Genomic DNA, 16,434 nt, shown 5'->3' on the forward strand with positions numbered 1-16,434 from the left:
ACATTGCATCTTGATGGGAAAAAATACTTTTCAAGAAATCGATCAGAAGCAACAATAAAACGTTGGTTTGATGGCTTCAAACATGGTCGTAGATACACCAAAGATGCAGAACGCAGTGGACGTCAAAATGAGGTGCTAACACCATAAATCATCAAAAAAATCCACATAATGTTTTTAAATAATCGAAAAGTGAAGTTGCGTGAGCTAGCTAACATCGTTAAAATATCAAAAGAACATGTTGATTATATATTGCATGAGTATTTGACAATGAGAAAGCGTTGTTCAAAATGGGTGCCGCGTTGTTGTTGTTGTCACTGTTGACCAAAAAGAAGAACGTGTTGATATTTCTGAGCAATGTTTGGCCATTTTTAAACGTAAACCTAAACAATGGATTAAACGGATCGACCATTTCACTTCGGAATCAAAACAATCGTCATCTGAATGAACAGCAACTGGCATATTTTGAGGCAACAGATAATGAATGGAATGAAGGAATGATTGTGTGGCTCTTGATGGAGATTACGTTGATGAATAACGTTAATGAATAAAGCCAATTTTAAAAAAAGGGCATTTCTTTTTTAATTCTACTAGGGACTTTTCAGTCCTAATGTATAGTGATAGAACATTATTTTGTATAAATATATTATAGATACAAGATATGATAGGGAGTACTAAATAAAGAAGAAGCTACAAGTGAATAATTAAGGCATGTTGAAAGCATTGTTGTTATATCAATATTAAAATATATATCTGATAATTTTTTTTTCAAAATTTTGATATACATTGATTATTATCTAGGCTGTTACTTAACTATTTGAATGTCAAGTTACGTAATGAAGAAAAAAGTTTGTTAGTAAGTTTGAACACAAGAATGTAACACACATATAATGGCACAAGTTTAATTTTGTTTAAACCACGGTGAATTTCTATTATGCCCATTTCCAATTTTTCAGATAAGTTTTCAAGATTTTAAACAAAATATAAAAGTATATATTAATTAATACAAGATTTTCAAAAAAAGAGTTTAATTTTCTAAGAATTCGTTAAACTTAAAAAACATGTACAAAAAATTGCACAGAAATGAATTTATACGTCAATTTAATATGTACAAACCTTCAGCTACAATTATTGCAATAAAATCCAAACATTGAAACAACGAACTCGTTAGTTTAATATCAATGTTTAACAAATACTAAAAAGACAACTGCTTTTTCTTGTTTTTGTAGAAATAAGATTATTTTCTTTCATTGAATAATAAAACATTTTACAAGCAATCTTTTAAAAAAATTTCAAAATAATAGTTTAATTTACTAAAAATCACTCAAATTTAGAAAACATATACAAAAATTACACTAATTTCTATATATCCAACATTAATTTTAATAAATTAATTCCAAATTATCCGTAACTATTTTAATAACTGTAAATAACTGTTTTTGTCGAATAAGAATTTTTGTTTTATTGTATAATTATACATTTTACAAACAACCTTTTAAAAATTCGAATTATATAACGGGACGCCTTTATCTACCTTGTCCAACAATAGCCTCTGGTTTATGGGGGCAAATAAAATTACGCTGTAAAAATTGAACCATTGTAAAATTCATAGAGCCTGTCCACATCCATATTTCGGTAGGTAAAAATACTGGTAGGGGATCCTCGTAACAAAAATGTTTCCTAAGACAGTCGAATTCACTCTGAGTTTGAAATCTGGTGTTTCCACAGTGGTTTGTTTTGTTTTAATTCTCAAGTTATGTCTCCCGTGAGCTCGTCGCCTGCAAGAACGAACGAAAAGCCAATCCGCAATCAGGTATTGATGATGGAATCAATAAGAAAACAGCAAAGGAAAAAGAAAATCAAATCGAATTTAGATGTCTTGAAGCAAATGCTACTAAACTGTGATCCTGAACTGATTACAGTACATAAAGACGGCCCTAGGAGCGGAAAATATCATACCGTCGATATTTTGGAGATGACGGTTGACCATCTGACACGCGTGCGAAAAAGAATAAAAAGCTATCAAAACAATAAGATTGATACTGATTATGCAGGCCATGTTGGCGGCGATGATTATATGGGTGAGTTTGACGAAGAAAATATTTGGAAACCGTGGTGACAATTAAAAAGATGTTATCCTTTTTTCTGCTCTCAATAATTCAAGTATTTTATATTAGAATACAAAGATGGTTAATTTAATTTGTGCCTTAATACGAAAAATTGTATATACTATGTATATTTTTGTAAAAAGCAAAATGAAATTTTATATTAGTATGTCAGTTACTTATGTATATATTTTATAGTTAGTTTTGTATTTTATAATTAGGTTTATCATTTTCACATCATAAATTGTATTTGAATTGTTAACGTCATCTAGTTGCACTACCAAACAACTACTGTATATATTACTGGTTGTCTAAAAAGAACAATTAAAACAAAACAATTTTTTATATATTTTTTAAGGTCTCTTTTCTACCAACAATAGTTTATCTTATTTTAACTTTAAAATATTGTATCAATCTATCTCCGCTACATTGTTAAATTCATAGAATAATAAAAATGTTTAACTCACTTTGAGTTTGAAATCTGACGTGTCCACAGTGGTTTGTTTTGTTTTCCTTCTCATGTTACGTCTTCTGTGAGCTAGGCGCCTGCAAAAATGAACGATAGACCAACCAAAAATCAGGTAGTGAAAATGAAATTGTTACGAAAACAGCAAAGGAAGAATAGAGTTAAATCAAGTTTAGATGCCATGAAACAAATCCTACTAAACTGTGATAGTGAATTGATTACAGTACATAGAAACGGACCTAGGCGCGGAAAATATCATACTGTAAATATTTTGGAGATGGCGGTTGATTATCTGACACATGTGCGAAAAAGAATAGAGAGCTACCAAAACAGTAAAATTGATATTCATTATACAGATGACACTGGCGACCAGGATTGCATGACGAAGCCGTGAGTCTAGCGAAGAAAAATCATTTCATTTCATCTTTTTCTGTTCTCAAAAATTCATTTTTTTTGTCATATGGTTAATTTAATTTGTCCCTTAATATAAATAATAGTAAATACTGTGTATAGTTTTGTAAATAGCAACATAACGTTTTATGTTTGTATGTTAATTACTTATGTACATCTTTTATAGTTCGATTTTTATTTTATAGTTATAGTTTTTCATTTCCACATTTTAAATTATACTTGTATTGTTAGCGCCATCTAGTAACTGTATCGAACAACTATTGAATACAACCTCACAAACAAATGAAAAGTAATATTGGTTGCCTAGGCAGGAAATATAAGAAAAAAAAATTTACATATATTTTAAACCCAATTTACCAATAATTTTTGCTATCTTATTTTAGCATTAAAATATTGTATCAATTTATCTTTTGGTATATTAGGTTATTATGAATAAGTATTGTTAGTCAAAATTCTTTGTTGTTTATAAAAATTATATTTACATGTTGTTTTAAATAACACTTATGCAAACTGAAGTAGTGTTTTAATTTAATCCTTTAAAAATCTGTTGCTATAAAAATATAAACATATTCTAAGGAAACGTTTGAACGTTTAAATAAACATACCCTAAATATATTATAGTACTTTTCTTAAAAATTGTAATCTCGGTATATTTTAAATAATCTTCTTAATTTATTATATAAATTATAAGTATGGCATCTTAAATATTTAATATTAATTTCTGAAATAATATTGAACAATTAAATTACTGTTCTTTATTCAAAAAAATATTATTTTGTATCATTATTACTTCGTTCTAAGAAGTGTAACGGACCAAATTATTATAAACTTATTTTACTTCTCGGATGTTTTAACATTAGGAAAAGCACAATATTCAGTATTTTCAATAAGTTTGGCAACGTCCCATTGTGAAAGTTACGTTGAGCCAGTCGCAAAATGTGTTCTAAACCAGATTTGCAAATTTGTAGTTTTGTTAACACAAATGGAAGATTGTTTGTTATTTTAGTAATTATTATACGGAAGTGCAGTTTAGTGAATTTAAATAACTTATTAATCTACACTTGAGAATTGATATAAATGAAAAGGTATGTTTTAAGGTTAAGTATTTGTAGTTTAGTTTTCTTTTAATTGTTTTTAATTAATAGTTAAATAAGAATGTAAGAAAACCTAACATGAAAGTTGATTATATTTTTGCACTGACCTTTTATAAGACCGGTGTGTTTAATAATTCATCACAACGTGTATTGATAATAGCTAATAAACTACAAAATAAATTTATTTTAAAATAATTACTGTGACATTAAATATGTTATTTTTATAGAATGCAGCTTTATATTTTATATAGTATTATATAATGGTTAATTAAATTTATATTTAAATGTTTCTTTAATTACTATCACTGCCGTCACAGTTTCATAAAATTATAAAATATATTAAAACTATAAATTATAATTTTTTATAGTAAGCATAGTATACTGCAAAAAATCATTACTTTCAATTTTCATCATTACTTCAAATTTCACAATATTACGTTCTGTTCTTAGATTTTATGTTTACCGTTGTTTTCATTACATATATAGTAATAAGTTGTAAGATCTACGGATGCTTATAAAATAATACCAACATTAAATAGAAGATTATTTATAAAGTATGATGCATCTCAAGAATTCCTATTCGATATAATTGATCGTAGTAATAGTAAAATTATTGTATTCAGTTGTTTTATTGATATGAATCATCATACAAATTAAATAAATATGTTGAATATGGTTAATAGTTTCGTTAATGAATCCACGATACGTTTTTCTGTTATCAATTTATTACAGTGTTATTATATTTGTCCAATATATTACGATATATATTGGGATAGTAAGAGAATAAAATATCAATAAAAATATCGATGTATCGATATTTTTTGTTTAGCGGATATTTTTCGGTATTTTTTTGCAAAAATTTAAAGATATATTTTGAATGTTATAAAAGACTTTTTAATGTTTAGAGAATATCAATATTTTTTGACCGACATATTAATATTTTTATTCTTTATTAAAAATATCGATATATCTTTTCCAATATAACAATACATACAGTGTACTTCGTTTGGCGATGTCGAAAAAATATCAAAATTGTTTTGTCCCATATATATGGATTTTCTTGGGCCGATATTTTTTGATATTTTTAAAAAATATCGGCACTTGTAAATGAGGGTATCGAACTTTTAGTTGCCAAGCAAAATATCGATATTAAAAACCTAGGATTTTTAAAGGAGAGTATCGAACTTTTGTTTTGGGATTTCTGCCCCCCGTTTATCAAGTGAATTTTGCGTTGCAATTATTGAAATTGAACAAAAAAAATTAAAATATCAATTTTCTTTGCGACCAACACCCTTTTTTAATTGTATGTTGTTTAAAATGAAACGGACTGTAGTGCAAGTACCTAGTAAAGACCTTTTCATATACTCAATTCTTCATGGTTTTACTACTCTCGGCATTCCTAGATGATTTGTTAGTTGGCTACCTTTACTAACTACAAAACGTGCATGAATTGATTTGACCACCACTTAATTTAATGAAAAAATTTTAAGTCGTATTGTCGACAACAATTTGAAGTTTTATTTGCATCTAACTTTAATGTCTTAATCATTATGAAATAGAACAGTCGTTTATTACTTCGTCAGTTTATAGCTAAGATATTTTATGATAGTTAAGATATTAGGTATTACATTAAGATACATTAGTACATTAGTACATTAAGTACATTAGGTACATTAAGATTTGTTGTAAGTATTATTAATAGTCTAGCACAAATTTTGTTGAAATAATATTATTTTCTCTTGTTTGACTGTAAAACATTATCCAGCGGGGCGTCTATTATCTATTATAAACTAAGAAAATATTTTTTCTATCTTGTAATCAAAATTTTACCAAATGTGTTTGAATATGATATAACATATAATAATGTTGGACAGACCATTTTATGTACCAATGTTAATAAAAATATTGAGTCTGAGATGCATTGAAAGTCAGTTTTGATCTCAGTCAAAAGTCAGCTGTAAAATCTATCCAATTGTTGAATATTCGACTGTAAACAAATATGTGGCCGACCATTATCATGGATGCTTGTATGTTTTACAACTTTTTAATAAAATGTGGGATTTTCAACAAAAATTAATGATAGTCTCTTTTTATATATTGTTTTGGCTGGTTTACCGTGCTCTAACAATGTTTAGGGCAATTCCAGATATTATAAAAATATTACAGGCTTCCCATTTTTCGTTGCATGTAGTGCATGTGCAAAACCATATAGAGTTTAATAAATTAAAGTTTCGTCATTGCAAGATACATTTTTTTGGTTAATTGATATGACTATTTTGTCAATTTTCTTAATAATTAATGGTAATGTTTTCTTAAAGTTGATGCATCCCATTTTAATTCAAAACCACTTGAAGATTTTGGACTAGAATTATCAACGAAATATCATGTTATTTGGTTGCCGGGACACACTGTCGAATCCAACATACTCCATCCTTGGGATTTTTACTTGTGACTTTATTCCTTTCAGTTAAATTTTAATTTCGTTAAATATGTATAACAGTATCAAGAATAATAATATATGCGATGCTATTTTCAATCCGAATAAAAGAGAAATAGAGCTTTTGTATTGTTGTATTGTACAGAAACCGATTCTACACAAATAGTATTTTTGGAGTCTTTTATTGGAATTATAATGTGTGTAAATATTCAAGAAAATTATTTTATCAACTTAAATGTATCAGATATCAGTTGCTGAAAGGTATCAACTAGTTTAAACAAAATATAAACTAATTTCTTGTTAACCTAGTATAACACGTACTGATAAGCTTTATTTATATATAAAATACAGTTATATTCTTTTTACACCGTTGTGAAACGTATATTCACCCTGTAAAAATTCCAGCACGGCAAATAAGTTAATTATTTAATTAGCATTGTTAGTACTGCAGACGGGTTCGACTTTGTATGCAGTGTGATACGTAACGAAAAGATCATTCTTATCTTATAATACGGTTCAATGAATTAATCAAGGTTATGTGGTTAATCCCATACTTTTTAAATTGTTTTATTAATCAGTAGCAATATTTTGCCATATTTGACATTTATATTTGTAACTTGTTTTTGTGATTAAGAAATAAGGCCAAAAAATCTCGAATATTGAACGAGTTTATGAAAACAAGTTTCGTCAATGATACTACAGTGAAGAAAATATATCAAACCTGTTTTTGTTCGAAGAAATAATCCATATCTTGATAAAAAATTAAGTAGTAATAATCAGTCATAACATTTGTCATTTAGTAGTTGAAATAAGTACATAGCTCTAAATATTTTAAACGAGAAGAGCTTTCTCCTAAATCTATACTATTAGGTATTTACATGTATATCTCCAGCTTTTAATGAAACATCTTTTGTGAAAAAAAGGTCCAAGCTCTGATGATATTACAGCAAACCACTGAAAAACTAGTAAGCAGCTTTGCGCGCTTGCTAATATGATACACTTCATACTGAGGTTAAAATATTTTCCCAAAAAGTGGAAAAACTCAATTATTCCCAAGAAGAAAGCCAAATCGGACCCACCCGACTACAGGCCTATCATAATAATCATTTTCCCATAAGACTTGCAGTTGTATCGCAATTGCTCATTGTCTTCGAACTTTTACAGATATCTAGGTAATTCTTTGTCGCTGACATTAAAATTCCCCGCTTATAAATCGTTGAAACCAAAACCAAAAATTGGAATAAGACGGAACAAAACTAAGTTTAAGTAAGTTTTTTAGCTTTCGCAGCAGATTTCTTTAGATTAAAAAATAAAAGTACTCAACGAATATAGTTGAAATGCAATTTTGTTCGTTCCATGATTAGAAATATATGTAGAGAAATGTGAAAACCATTGAATTTAATGGTTGGTTATTAATAGTTACACTGATATTTTTACACACATTTTCACCAATAGATATTACCAATCAAAATAGATGCAACCACCTAATAATATGCTAAAAATAGTATGAATGCTTTAAACAAATAAAGCCGTTTGAAGTAAATCCGATGTTTTATTATTCTAAATTCATCTTATTTCCATCTAAGTTATACTGCTTAGATACAATGCCGAGCTTTTTCCAGTTTTCCAGTTATTGAACTAAATTTCTGGATTACCATTAAAATTTTCATACGTTCTATTTTAATGCTCCTCCTCTAAATAGTTTTTCGAGTTTGGGAAATATTCAGAAATTACACGGAGCTAGTACAGGTGAATAGGGCTATTGTGAAATTGTGAATAATTTTTTAGGAAAATGTGGTGAAAAGTCAACATTATGTAGGAAGGCGCATAATTGTAGCTTCTGGGGAAAAATACTTTATCACGACCGACACCCAAAACAATAATAACATATATATCAAAAAATCCTTTTAGACAATGGGTCCTAACGAATGAAGGTCATAATGAGTAACAGCACCATTTTACGTCATATTAATTTTATGGTGATAAATATAAGTAGTAAAGAAATCAAATTAAATAATAATTTAAATTTAATATTATTTTAAATGTTGAACAAGATTTTGTTTTCATTGTTCTCTCAGACATCTGTTCACGCTTTTATCGATTACTGTCTGTTTTTCCGCAAGAATCACGTATGCTACCTGTTCGTATTCGGATGCATTTACCAATAAAAGTTGATGACCTTTGCCTATTTGAAACGGTTGCGCCAATGTTTTTAACGGTATCTCTGCATGTGTTATTTTAAATGAAGGTTGAACTAATATACTGTTTACCTTAAAATACACTTGTCATTCTGTAGGCGAAATACTAAGTAAGTACTATAATTAATTCAAGTTAATGGAATGTTATGTTTCCTTTTGTTAAGTTCTTCTACTGATACGGAATCAAAATAATTTGAAAAAAGGTTTCTAGCATACTAGAACTTGTTCCTGTTATTCTTGTTACTTCAAAATAACTTATTTTTTCAAAAAATGTTCAATATCCAATATTTTTAACAACCAACCTTTTAAATTATAAAATACACTCGTCAGTGTTTCAAATCATTCATGCGCAGAAATCATTAGGAGGGGATAGAGTAAAACACCAATGAAAATTACTAAAATTAACAATTTATTAAATGATTAATATTTAATAAATACCTAAAACTACTAATTTAATAAAAAAAAATTATCTACCCGTAAACAGAGAGCAGATAATTTTTTTCAGGATATCAGGATGAAATTTTCGGATATCTCGTTTTCTTTCTTTCACAGATGGATATATCTTTCGACAAAACAATTTGTTGTCGTTACAAAATATATAAAATATTTTAACTTTTTTTTCTAAATCTGAACTTACCTTCTTCTATTTTTTATCTTTCTATAGAGTAACTGTTGCGTATATAGTTTTTGTAATTGGCTGAGTAAAATATGCTCACTGAAAGAGAGCCTTATCTTGGTGGATATTAATTAAATATATATAGCGAATATTTAATATGTTAATTGTTAAAATATTCGCGTCAATGTCAATTTTATTGCATTATAAATGTGTTGTCGAGTCCGAGTATTCATTAAAATGTTGGTCCAGTGTTACCATTTACAATTAAAATAATATAACATATTCAGAAGATAAATATTTTAAATGTTAATTTATTCTATACTACATGCTTGATAAGCATTATTAAGTAAATAATAGTAGTAGCATATAAACATAAATGTAATATATATGTTAGTATTCTGTGTAAAAGTATAATATAAATATAAAAAGAGGAAATCGCAAATTAATGCAATTTCTCCAAATTAATATTTTTTAAAGATCTGTTGCAATCCATTTAATTCATAATCGTATATCCAAGGAATGTATTTTACGTTCAGTAAAGACCATATTTACCTTTTTAGTCTTTCTTCCTTCGTTGCTGTGATTTCATCTTCTGTTTCTTTATCATGTCATTTTGATATCACTATAATTATCCCTATTTTCTTCTGTTACCATATGTGTACATTTTCTTGATAGAATTCTACCGATTTCGTCTATATCATCTGATTTAATCACTGCATTTTCCCTATTAAATTTTCCTGCAACATTATTTGCGAAAGAAATTGTCTTCTAATACATTTTAACCAAATGCTCTGTACAATTACATACATATCTACATAGAAGATTTCTTCTACACACTCAATCACTAACTTTCCGAGTCCAAACAATACGAAAATAATAATATAATTTTGTGACATATACAAAAAATCAAATTACCATGAAAACAAATCTAAATTAATATAACTGTTTGGGTTCTTAAAATTAAGTTACGAACAAAACAAATCTGATTTGTTGTTGGTAGTAGTTAAAATAATATTGTAAATAGATAAATAGGTTTAGGTAGGTATTAAGCTAAATTGTGTGTATATAGTAGAATATAAAATACATTTATAGCTTAAATAAGGTTTTTGTTTATATTTATTTAGTTATTACAACGATTATTATGTACATATCTTATTTTACAATGTTTTTTTGTGTTAAAAATATAAGTTTGATTATTTTTTAATTTTTAGTGAGTTACTTATTTACTTTTTGATGTTGGTTCAATTTTTTTGTTAAAAATATTTTATTATTATCTTGCCATGAGAGACCGTTACGTATGTTGACCCATTCTGAAATACCTATGTCTCATCTAAGTACACATACTGAAAAAATAACTTTTTTGATTGTATTATATGTTTTTAAAAATTGTTTTATTTTAAAAGCAATGTGTGGAAGTTCCATTAGACCTCTTCGAAACTTTCCAGACTATTAGTTTCCTCTGAAATAATTGTATTATGTTTATATTGAAAAAACTACTCACCATTTTTATACATTTCATATATTTGATCTCTATTGGTGTTAACATCAAGCTGATCTTGATTCGTTACCCATTTCGGTAAATTCAAGATGTTTTTTATTTTTTGAGATATTTCAGTCACCGTGTCCATACTTATATTCAGTGCAGCTGCAACACGCTAAAAATGATTTTCAATAAAAAAGCAATAAATTAATATTTAACTGTAAATATGCTTAACTCTATAACGAATTTTATGGCAAGATGGGGCCTCTATTATCTCGTTCCTGTTCGAAGTAATTGATTTGAGGACAATCTGTTCTGCCTAGCATCGGTATTTTTAATCAGAGTAATATTAAGCAGCGATTTGAAATTTATCAAAACAAGCAAAGCGTTGAGACAACGTTTGCCGATTTATAACCTCTTATCACTATTATTTTGAAGAATTTTGTGTAAGTTTGACAACCGGAGGACTTTGACAGGTTAGTTCGTTTATTGTCCTTGTATCTCTTTTTAGCTAGAATAAAATGAGAAACTTCCTTCTCTGATTCTAGAACGAATTTACAAATTGCGGCAGGCAGTACATTAAACATATTGATGACGTATGTTCACAGCAACTTTGGATAGACTATACCTATTCTCATATAATAATATAATTGTTCTGTGTGTATATCACTAAACTTCTCATAAACAGCTGGATCGATTTTAATATTATTATTGATTTATAATTAAAATTTGAGTAGGACCCAGGATGTTTAAAAAATATTTCGAATAGAATAGCATACATAAAATTTCACACCTTCTCTTTCCAACCACTTCCCATTTTCAACCAGGACATTTGTCGGGTAATTTTATATCATAGAAAATGTAAACATATTTTTATAAGATCAACGCTCTAGTAATTATTACATTAATTGCATATTTATGACGTTAGCGTTACTTTTATAGCTTTACCTAAATAAATACTTCTAAAAGTTCAATACTTGCTTGTTTCAACATGGATATATTGGTTTGGTATATTGGTGTGGAGAAATCATATCGTAGTATCAGTATAAACAGCCTATGTTTATATATTTTATCTATTCTAATACAGATGAAAACTGGATATCACCCAGTTTGTATGAAATCATTTTTTCACCGAATGATCATCATCATAGCTGATGAAATGGAATGGAAATATTTTTTAAATTCTATATAGAAAACCACTGACTACTATCACTGACGTCAACATCGCCATTGACAGAAACCTTCTGTATATAATCTACATTGTTGTGTCATTTCATTTCATGTCATTTTTAAAATACTTTAGAAATTCAAATCAACAACAAAAATCAACTTTAGAAATCCAATTTTGGAGGCTTTCATAATGACCTCGGTTGTTAAAAATGCACTGATTTAAATTGATTTAAAAAAAAAATAAATGAACCGATGAAAATTAATTTTTGATTATGTTATTAAGAAAGATACCATCAATGGCTTCGAAATTTTAATTCTGCTATTGACGAATAAACGCAAACAAAAAAATTTTTTGGACATTTTCTTGTGTTATTAAAACATAACTTGCACCATGCTTTTTAACTTTTCAAAATGGGTTTAAAAATATGTTAAGTATGAACGTACGAGATAAAACAAATGATACAAATGTTCACTGTGGAATCCATTATACAAATTTAGAATACATTATACATAATATTTTAATATAATAAATTAAAATACATGAAATTCTATACCTGATATACTGTTATTTAACTTTTAAAATCGTCATTTAAAAGGTATTCTTTAGACTAACAACAATCAAGGTCATGTTATTACACAATGCATAATTTATAACTTGTTTACTAAAATAAAACTAAAATAAATTATAGAACATATACATGCTTCTAAAAATATTTTAAAACATTCAGCTCATGTTACAATTTAGAATTAAAATATTATATACTAAAGAAATATTTCAATATAATTTTAATTCAGATATTCAAAAAGTATACTTGTTAATTAACTAATACTAAGTACACAATTCTAATAGATAAGCGTTGTTAAGCAACTCATTATCCTACGTAAAACTAGAATGTAGTGATAAAAATATAACTTTATTTGTAGCTTTAATATTTTAAAACAATTAATAAAATTAACCTTAATAGTAATTATTAAGAATTATAACACGGCGTAACAACATTAGGATTATTTTAAATAAATATATGAATACCAGTTTTATATGAGTAGAACAACGATACGACCTAGTTAAGTAATAAATGAGTCGTATTATATATTTTATAGCTTCAAATATTGTGCAAGGTTGTTTACGTTTTATTGTAATGATTTAAGCTGCATAATGTACAGGAGATGAATAAAAGAATATGAAAACCTGACATATACTCAATATTTATTTATTGATAAGGTGTTGAGCCACTATTTGCTTTTAACAGCTGCGATTTTTCTCAAAATAGTTTCGTAGAGTGTCTGAATAGTTTCCAACGGAATGTTTTCCTATCCCCAATGATGTCGTAGATGAAAATCTACTCCTAATTTCTTACTCTAAGACTCCCCATAACTGCTTAATTATGTTGAGGTTTGGCTTTTATGCTAACCAGGGGAAATGTTCGATGATATTATGAAGCTCCTCAAACCAAAACTGGACCCTTTTGGTTGTGTATATGGGCGCATTATTATTTTGGAATAAAGCACTACTTGACAGCAATATGCTACTTATAGTAAGAACTTCATCGTTGAGCTGAATACCACGACATTGCTGCCTAAATCATAACCTCGCCCATGCTTGACTGTAGGAAGCAGGAAATCCGAATCCATGTTAATCTGTAATCTGTAAAGTCACTAATAGCCTGGTATTATAAAACAAACATTATTAAATTAAGAGTAACCACATTTTTTAAATGATTCTAAAACACGGGCTCTATATAGCAGTTGTGTTTTAGGGTAAACGTTAAACTTATGAAACATATAATTTTTTTTATTATTTAATTAATACATTGTTACTAGTCGTTTCCGCTTAACCTACAATTTGTCTTTATGATAAGTTAAATCTCGGTATATAACTAGGAGAATCCATCGGTCCTATCTCAGTCTCTGGTGAAGTAATGTTTATACATGTCACTGCTGTGTTTTTTAATATATGCACCTATCTATACAACACTAAGTTCAGATGGTTTGATTCTTTTGAGTCTGTGTCCTGGTGGTATACAAAAGAGGCAATATTTTAATATTCTCATGAGAATGGAGTCTTTCCTCATGCCCCCTTATGATGTTGATTTCTTAACTGACTGTGGGTATCAGATGGTCTCTATGTAGGTAATCAGTCCTATAGTATTTGAAAAATTTGAATTTTATTTATGTTGCTCTTTGCAAAACATCCCCATAATTGAACTCCGTATGTCGTTGGTCACTCGCCAGTAAATCCAGTCCAGATAAATCCTCATTGGTAAAAAGGAGTCTTCAAAATATAAAAAGAAACGCGTTTTTTTTTTCAGAAATATGTTTTTCGAATTTGTGTACATTCTAGTTCTTAGGGTTTTTAACCAATCTTTATAAAATTCTACGCATAGTTTTCACATTCCATAAATATTAATTTTCGTTTCTTTTCTTTAATGTTTAAGTCACATAGAAGAGACACTTTTAAATAAAACTAATTTTTTGAAAAATGTATATCAAATGAAAATTACCTCCAAAATGTACACAAATTACCTACCTGTATGAAGACTCGCAATGCGCGGCAGCCTATATCTTCATTGCCTGATTAAAACAACTTTTGAAAATTCGCTTATAAACTCTTAAATACACGTACAATATGATCTCAACATATAAATAATATATATTTATTCTTAATTGGCTAAAAAAATCATAGAAATGACGCAAAATACACAGTCTTACATCTTTTTTCCTCCTTAAGCTATCATTTGTTTTTTGGCGATTCGTGGTTGCAGTAGCTACGGCAACAGGATGCAATTATAGGAGAGTTTTACAGTTACACCCAAACCTTTATCAGAAGAGTAATTATACGGCGTGAGTACATCTAATTATCTAGACCTGTAAGCATAAACAGAAAGAAAAGAAATTCCGTTTAAATATAAAAAAGAAATTCCATTTAAATGAAACAAAATATATTCCGTTAAAAAAAATGTTCCGTTTAAATAAAAAAAGAAGCAATTCCGATTAAATCAAACAAAAATATCAAGGATAAAGCAATCTTTTAGCATATGATTAAAGATAAATAAAAAGAAAAAAAGAAAAAGAAAATAAGAAAAAAATAATAATAAAAAAGAATTGAAATATTGAGGAGCTGAAATATTTATGTTTGAAGTTGAGTTTAGCATGTATGATTAAAATAAAATAAAATAAAGGAAAAAAAAATTAAATATAAAAAAAATAATAAAAGTATAAAAAACGTTTCAGCACTGTGACTCATGGCAGCTGCTTTGTCACTGATATTTTTCAACGTGACGGATGGTAGCTTGCTTTGCCACTGATGTTCTTGTAAGTAGCCGATGGCACTACTGTTGTATAGTACGTGGGCGATGGCAGTTTGCCTTGCTACTGACCCCAAAAAAAAAAGTTGAAGTTGAAATGTTTTTGCCACCATCCCTCTTGAACGTGGCCGATGGCGGCTTGCTTTGTCCCTACTGTTGTATAGTACGAGGCCGATGGCAGTTTGCTTTGCTACTGAACCCAAAAAAACGGTCAAAGTTGAAATATTTTTGCCTCCACCCCATCCTGTCAAAATAAAAATAATTAAAGCCTACCTCAATATCTCGATGTATTGAAATTAAATAATGTTGCTAAAATTGCAATGTTAAAATTTATTGAAATGATTCTGATTAATATGAATTTGATGTTATGTCTTAAGTCTATCTTAAGGCAAAAGTATGTTTCGCCTAAGATTCTTTTACTCCTTTTTGTTTTGTAGCTAAACGAGAAGATTGGATAATTCTTGGGCGATTTTTCTCTTGAAATTAGCTGATTTTGTTCTTTACAATGGAACTTGCTTTTATTTTGGCCTTCATAGTTTTATCTAGATAGTTCGTTGTAATCGTAAAGTTGGTTTCGTATGAGTGTTGTACAAAATCAAACAAACAAAAAAATTTTTTCATGATATTTTTTCGATGATCAGCAATTGTCAATTCTACATTGTATATAATATTTTCTATTTATATATATCACAATGTATATATAAAATCTGAAATGAAAACTACACTTTTAAAATGTGAATCACTATTCCGGGTTCACAAAGCACGGCTGATAAAAATAAATTTAATCACTAATGTATTAAACGTACCAATCATTTCAATTAAAGAAAGAAAGTAATTCGTTGCATTAGTACTTAAAAGAGCGTAAAAGCTTTTCAGACAGAAAACATAATTGAAATTCGTAGCTCGAAAAACATCGAATACGCAATTTAAAAGTTAAAGCGTTCGCTGCTATTAAATGATTTAAATTGCAAAATCGCTTTGTTGACGTGAAACGTTTGTTGAAAAAAAGTAAAATTATATTATTTATTCTTAATAAATCAGTTTTAAATATACTGATATCATTGTTCACAAAACAAAATAATTCTTAGAAACATCAATCTGCATTCTTATAATATATATTTTAAGAATTTACTGTGACACTTGGTAAACTTAGTT

General features: G+C 28.0%; 1 protein-coding gene across 2 annotated transcripts in view; it reads left to right on the forward strand.

Moving 5' to 3' along the window:
• The first annotated feature begins 3,906 nt into the window (after window positions 1-3,906).
• The window catches only part of LOC143191045 (putative sodium-dependent transporter YocS), a 30,679-nt gene continuing 18,151 nt past the window's right edge, over window positions 3,907-16,434 (forward strand). For both annotated transcript variants that reach the window (XM_076395699.1, XM_076395696.1), the window contains exon 1: window positions 3,907-4,064. The gene's annotated coding sequence lies outside the window, so the exon portion shown is untranslated. The remainder of the gene's footprint in view (window positions 4,065-16,434) is intronic.

The sequence above is a fragment of the Rhynchophorus ferrugineus genome, unplaced genomic scaffold (genome assembly GCF_030347505.1).
Source record: "Rhynchophorus ferrugineus isolate W39M unplaced genomic scaffold, kcgeb_rfMv2 rfM2, whole genome shotgun sequence".
NCBI lineage: Eukaryota > Metazoa > Arthropoda > Insecta > Coleoptera > Curculionidae > Rhynchophorus > Rhynchophorus ferrugineus.